The sequence below is a fragment of the Argentina silus genome, assembly GCF_951799395.1.
Source record: "Argentina silus genome assembly, chromosome: 8".
Lineage (NCBI taxonomy): Eukaryota > Metazoa > Chordata > Actinopteri > Argentiniformes > Argentinidae > Argentina > Argentina silus.
This window is the reverse complement of record NC_139662.1, coordinates 2,326,984-2,334,483: the sequence shown is the minus strand read 5'-3', so window position 1 is coordinate 2,334,483 and position 7,500 is coordinate 2,326,984.

Sequence of the window (7,500 nt, the reverse complement as noted above, 5' to 3'; positions counted from 1 at the left end):
CAAAACTCGATTAGCAAGAACATGTAATATGTTATCCTAATAGGGTTAAGGTCACAGGTAAGGTTGGGGTAATGGTTATGTTTTGAGTCGGTTGTAGACGGATTTGTTGGCTCCAGCCATGTGATTTAAATGTGTTTAAATGTGGCTGAGATAAAGACAGTGATGGTCTGATCTTCCAGTGTGGATGGTGACCGATCCCCCCCGTCTCTCAGCCTGGAACACCTGTTTACAGTTGAATGAACTTGCATGGTCGACATCCGTCTGTCACACGGGGATGAGCAAATCATTAGCAATCTTTATTAACCATAAAATATCTTTTGGAGTCAGATATAACATAATGTTAACTTGTGTTAGTTAGTCATTTGACCACTTGTGTAGAGTCCACTTCATCGTGTTCATAACCGTCTGGAGTTGTACTGGAGAATAAATGGATGTCTTTCTTCTTAACCCAGTCCAGCCCTTTCTCTATTTGTTTTTTTTATTCCAATTCTTTTGAATGGCCTTGGTGGTCAGAAGGTGCCATTCTAGCATGGGCAGATAGAGGGAACCCGTTTGATAGAGGATAGGTTCTAGGCCAGGAGTGTTCACTATCACAGAACAGTGAGGAGCCAATAGTCTACTAGGAATCACCAAGAACAATTGCATAGCAAACCTCTACTGCTCTGTAACCATTTTGTTGGTTGTCTTCAAAGGGAGAAAAGCCGATAAGGCTGTCCACACACACACATATATAACCCTGGGATCTAATCAATGTTATCAGACATACAGCAGGACCATGACATCGAATCCATACTTCATCTGCATGGTCACCATTCACACACACCAGAGAATAATTATGATGTTAAGGCACAGATCCATACGTGCATGTGTGTGTGTGTGTGTGTAAAATGTGTTTGCAGTTCTGTAGATATTGGTCAATAAAACTCAGAGAGCTCCTGTGAGAGTGTTTAAGAGAGAGTGTTGGTGTTGATGTGAGTCCATAGAGATTTGTGTGTGTGTGTGTGTGTGTGTGTGTGTGTGTACATATAGCGAATTGGCTGCTGCAGTGCTAAAGAGCTGTAATGTCCAGTGAATTAGACAGACACACCAGACACTTAAACCACTGGGCTAGAGCCTGGCTTCACAGTAGGGAGAGGGGGAGAAGAAGAATGAGAGGGGGAAGACACAGAGAAAGAGACGTGGGGAAGAGGGGGAAAAAAGGGGGGAGGTCGAGAGCGAGAAGAGTGTGAGAGGGACAGTAAGGGGGGTGTGTAATAAGTCAGAGAGAGGAAGGAAGGGGGAGGAAGAGGGAGGAAACGAAAGGAAATCAGCAGGAAACGGCTCTTGGACGGCCTTCAGATCGATTTTAATAACCAGACATAGAGAATTGCTTCCTTTCATCAAATAACTCACAGAGAGGAGGGAGAGAGGATGGGATAGACATGTGGTGAGATAGACATGTAGCCTTAATGTCCTTGACTATTCTGGTGTTGTTTGTTTAAAGGTGCAAGCTTTCTGAATGGTTTCTAAAGATTGTAAGGACTATGTTTAATCAGTAGCGATCAGGGAATGAGATCCCTTGAAGGGAATATTTCATTTACGCTGTTTTAGTCCTGTTTTCATTTTCATTTCTAAAATGCAGTGTCTATGGGCGACACTCGGTTTGTATACAAACATGTTATTACAGGCCAGGGGTGTTCAAGAGGAGTGGACCCGATTTTCACCTTTCTGCCTCTGGTGGCTACCTCTCCCATGCAGAAACACAACAGCCAATGTCCCACACTGCAAGTCTATTTTGGGGGGTTATATTGTTATTAGGGAGGATGTTCTTCCAACTTCCAACTGAATTTCGCTGTGGTGGCCAGAGGCGGCAGATTTCCAACAAACTTAGTTCCGTTAAATTGCTTATTGACAGTATTTATTTAATATGTATATTGAATTACTGCATGTTTAGCTGTGATATTTTCTTTCTCTCCATCTTTGGTTATTGGTTGATTTAGTAGGCCCTGCCCATGTGACTGACACAACTGGTGCTATTCAAGCTAAAGAGTTACTACCACTATATGAACAGAGTTGAAGCTCCCAGTGAGGAGGATTCTTCGCCAAGGTACACCGCATCTACACCAGTGCCACTGCTGCCACCTCTACTGCACTGCCACCATCATCGCTCCAGCCTCTGTTCCTGCCATGCTGTCAGACAAGAGGGACAGGCCTGGAAGGACCACACATCCAATGAAACGCACAGAGTAATTGGATGATTGGTATGTTTCAGTGAAATGTTTGAACCCAGCCCACGTAGATAGCACAGAACCTTCCTCTACAGGCACTCATACAGAGACTGCAGGGAGAGACATTAATCTGCCTGAGACAGAGGGAGGTGAAAAAGGAAAGAGATGGAGGAGGGGGACAGAGAGGGATGGAGGGAGGGGAGGGGAGGGGAGGGGAGGCGTGGGTGAAGTTTGGAAGTTAATAAAGTGCCCAACTTTTAGACAGATCTCTCTCTCTCCCTGAGTGAGTGATGTTTAATAAGAGGGCAGAGGAAACAGACGGCTGTGTTTGAGTTGCCACTTCATCACCGTGGAAACACTCTGTCCACACGACCCCTGTGTCCTCCCCCGGCTGTTGCTGTGCTGAAGTGAAGGCAGAGGAGACATATTTGGAGAATATGATAAGCATAAAAGTGTTTTTGTGTGTGTGCGTGTATGTGTGTGTGTGTGTGTGTGTGTGTGTGTGTGTGTGTGTGTGTGTGTTGTTGTGTGTGCGTGCTGCAGAGTCAAACAGTATAGAGAATTAGATTAGCATAAAAGTGTCTCAATAAGAGAGTGCCGTTTGCGTTTGCCCTAATGACCTGCCATTTTAGATTTCTCTAATGATATTACAGTAGAGAGGAAATGCTCGACCCCTCTTTAGTCCTCTCTCAATCACACATGCACACAAGCGCTTATGAGACTGCGCACACACCTACACACACACACACACACACACACACACACACACACACACACAAACACACACAAACACACACAAACACATTTACACATTGATCTTCCTCGGAGCCAGACGACAGAGGAATTTGGAGAATTTGTATAAATAGTATAAAAGTGTTTGTTTGTGTGTGTTTGTGTGTTGTGTGTGTGTGTGTGTGTGTGTGTGTGTGTGTGTGTGTGTGTGAGTGTCTATGCATGTGTGTATGTGAGACCTACAACACAGAGCATATGGTATCAAAGCATACCACTTCAGAGCGACAGTCACACACATCTAACCTTCACAATAGTAGAGATGTAGCACCCTACACAGGCATGATAAAGCACTTTAAAGCTTATCTGGGATGACAGTTGGCTTGGTCGTCAGTTTTGTATTGTGCCATTTTCCAACTCCTTTGTAGTGTTTGTTCTTATGCCAAACTCAAGAACAAATGACAAAACAGTCGACTTAAATACAAACAAGTCAAGCAACCACACTATGTGGCAGTGTGATTTGGTTGAACCCCTTCAGAGGGTATCCCAATATCAAGTGTTCCACAGTTCCATGTCCATCCTGAGACCTCTGTTGTATTACACACTCAGCACAGCACAGTGGTGGACATGTTGTGCCTCCCAGATGGCTGTGGCCCTTACTGTCTCTGTGGGTACAGACACAGAGCCCAAATGGTGGACAGTGCTTTTAAAGTCCTGTAATTATGGAGAAACACGAACAACAGATGGTGCCTAAAACATCCCTTATGCTTTGTGCTTACTGAAGCCACACAATGATGAACATATTGCGAGTTTTCTATCTGTAATCTCTATTTATGTATTTCTTTGGTGCTTAATGGCCCTTGGGCTTGAAACAACAAAGACACTGTTTATAAAGAAAAATTCCTCACAAATACAACAATAAAGTAGAATACATTTTACATAATATGTTTTCTTATGATAACTTAATCCCTGCAATAAAGTCACTCAAAAAATGTGCCCGCAAATGTGTTTCGCGTTTAGAATGTCACTGCCCAGAGGAAACTCTGGGAAACTCTTTGATTCGATTTGAACAGTTGAATTTGAGAACGATTTTTGCTGAAACTCAGTTCAACATCTAACTTTTCCTATTGATGGTACGTCAAAAAAAAGTGTTAAAACTATATTCCAATGGTGTATACTCTCAACCATTTACATATCACAGGTGCCCTTCCTCCATCTTCTGTCAGCTCTATCTTCTATTGACTCAATCAATCAATATAATCAATGATGAATATACCGTTATACATTGATCCTCCTAGGGGCCATCAGGGGGGTAATATTCTCTCTCACAGTCATGCCACTGATATGAACATTGATCTGTTATATTCACTATGTGACCTCCGATGTCATACTAGCTCATTTTCCCTTTATAGATCATAGATGTACATGCTCTCTGTTTCTGTCTTCTCTCTCTCGCTCTCTTTCTCTCTCTCTCTGGTTTGCGTTTTTTCTGGTAGTGGATGGCCTTGACTGCCCGTCATTCTCGCTTGAGGCACAGAGGTTTCAGCTCCTTGACTGAGTGTGCTTGCAGTGCTCTGAGCTGCCACTGTGGAAATGAAAGTTAAAGGTTACGCAGGTTATAAGACTGTAAGAGCCTGTTTTTTCAAAACTGAATCTCAAAGAATAGAAGAGAATGCATATGCAAATGATCATAACCGTGAGATAGAGCAAGAACCTTGATTTACACTCCTTCTTTGTCATCCTGGGGTCGCCAACCCCAAAAGAGTCAATGTGGAGTGAGGAAGAATTATTTTGTATGAGAGAGAAAGGTCAGGTTGAGAGCAGAGAAGAGAGGAGAAGAGCCGAGGGTTGGGTGTGAGAGTGTGTGTGGGAGTGAGTGGGGGCGCAGCGTGGGAGTGTGTGATGGGTGTGAATACTGCAGCTAATGGTGACTTATTAACATCATAATTCAGCAAGGCAGGACAACTAATCACAGAGACCTCCAATAGACTGGCAAGGGGGGGTGATGGATAAGTGGAGTGTGTGGGTGGGTGGGTGTGTGTGTGTGTATGCGTGTGTGTGCGCGTGTGTGCGTGAGGGTGAGTGTGTTGGGTGTGAGTCTGTGTGTGTGTGTGTGTGTGTGTGTGTACGTATGTACGTGTGTCTGTGTCTGTGTGTGTGTCTGTGTCTGTGTCTGTGTGTGTGAGCAAATGTGTGGGTGTGTGGGTGTGTGTGTGTGAGTGTGTTTGTGTATGTGTGTGTGAGAGAGTGTGTGTACGTGTGTGGAGGGTCCTTTTTCACTGACACCACTGCCACTGCTAATCAGTCTAAAGGTCCCTTTCATTAGAATATGACTGCAGATGTCATCAGCGTGTCATCAGAATGAGATGGCAGATATGTCCGTTGGGAATACTCTCCAGATCCCATGGCTGCCACTCAGGCTGTAAAAGAGAAAATGGTAGTTGTGGACACCAATTCAGAGGATACTTGTCATATAATGTTTAGTGTGTGTGTGTGTGTGTGTGTGTGTGTGTGTGTGTGTGTGTGTGTGTGTGTGTGTGTGTGTGTGAGTTTTAACCCGACGGGACCCGATCCGGGTCTGTTTTTCGGAAAATTGATTCGGGCAGGGCCAGGCTTCGGTTTGCCATGACAGAGCTGTGTTTATTTATTTTGGGATATAATCTTGCATGGCCGTGTGTGATAACTCTCAGTGTGTACTGCGCTCTCCCCCTCTGCTCTAGCCATTGATAAATGCACAGCAGGAGTACAAACGAACAGCCAGACTTGCAACCCGAATGTCGCTTGTTTGAATCGCAGTTGGGACACTTTTTGTTTTGTTGCTAAATCTTGTTGCTTATGCTAATGGTTGCTAATGCCTCCCACTGACAACTTACCCTGACCTTTACAACTTGAAGTTTATACCTAATACTACCAAACCACCACGCAAGTCGTAATTCACATAACTCTCATGCAGTGTATCTTCTGTTTTTGACGTACAGTATCTTACCATTGGAGACTCCTGTTCGGTTGCATTCTGAGCTTTTCTTAAGCTTTTCTTAAGCTTTTCTGCTTTTTGAATGAATTCATACAAATTAAGCATGAGATGATGTTCCAGTCAGAGCTGTTAACACTTGTATAGCTCTGCCTGTGAAGCTGCTATATTTATAGAGCTACAGCAGAGAGACAACACTAACAAACCGCTGCCAGAGAGAGAGAGAGAGAGAGAGAGAGAGAGAGAGGGGGGGGAGAGAGAGAGAGAGAGAGAGGGGGGGGAGAGAGAGAGAGAGAGGGGGAGAGAGAGAGAGAGAGAGAGAGAGAGAGAGGGGGGGGGAGAGAGAGAGAGGGAGAGAGAGAGAGAGAGAGAGAGAGAGAGAGAGAGAGAGAGAGAGAGGGAGAGAGGGGAGAGAGAGAGAAAGAGAGAGAGAGAGGGGGGAGGGACAACAACAACAGAAACATTAAAAAAGTTGTTTCTCGCTATAGATCATTATTCCAGCTGGTGACGTGGGTGGGATCAGCTGACTCTGTGTGGTTATTGAGACTGTGTAGGTTATTCTTCCACTCCTTATCAAACCAAAGGAATACAATTTCACTCCAAGGCTTGTTTCACACACATCTGATAGCAGTTATTCTTTGTGTGGATGATGCCCAGGCCAATTCTCATCCCTTCCTCCCTCTCTCTCTCTCTCTCTCTGGTGAGTGGCAACGGAAGAGCGGAACTGACAAACTGAATTAGTGTTCTTTTCATCAGCCGTGACCACCGAGCAGCCTGATAACCCTGATCTCATTATGAACGCTAATTCAATTTGTGTGTGTGTGTGTGTGTGTGTGTGTGTGTGTGTGTGTGTGTGTGTGTGTGTGTGATGGGCCTGGGCATAAGTATCTGCTTCCTGTGTGCTAATGGTTTAAGCCAGGGCGGAAGGCCAGTATTCTATTCACTTTTAGTGTTATCACTTGTGGATAAGCAGCAACAAGAGAGATTTACCCCCCCCCCCCCCCCCCCCCCTCGCCCCCCCATCTGCCTTCTCTCACTCTCTGAATCACTCACAGGCTCTTCAGCACATTCTGCACACAACAAGCAGACTATATACAAGCCACACATTCTAAACACACTTTGATTTACTACATGGAGCACTGTCAATGTTTCAAATGTGGTTGGTGTGTCTGCACTACAGCCCTCGAAGTATTGGACCTGAAGGGCCTTAGACATGGTTTCATTATTGGTGTTTGTCCATGCTTCTCCTGTGAGTAATGACCAGATTCTTTCACGGGGGGCTCAGAAGCCTCTTTTTATTAATTAAACCCTGATTGGAAAAATAAATTAATCTAGCAGTGGGCTGTCCGATCAATAAGCCATATGAGGTGTCCATTAGACACAGAGTGTGTGTGTGTGTGTGTGTGTGTGTGTGTGTGTGTGTTTGTTAGTGTGTGAGGTAAGTTGCGGTAACCAAAGAGTCCTCTTAGAGAGGATTTTAGGTGACTTTCAACCTTATTAATTATAACATCAAGCCATACAAATAGTTGGCAGAGTGTGTGTGTGTGTGTGTGTGTGTGTGTGTGTGTGTGTGTGTGTGTGGGAGGGGGGGGG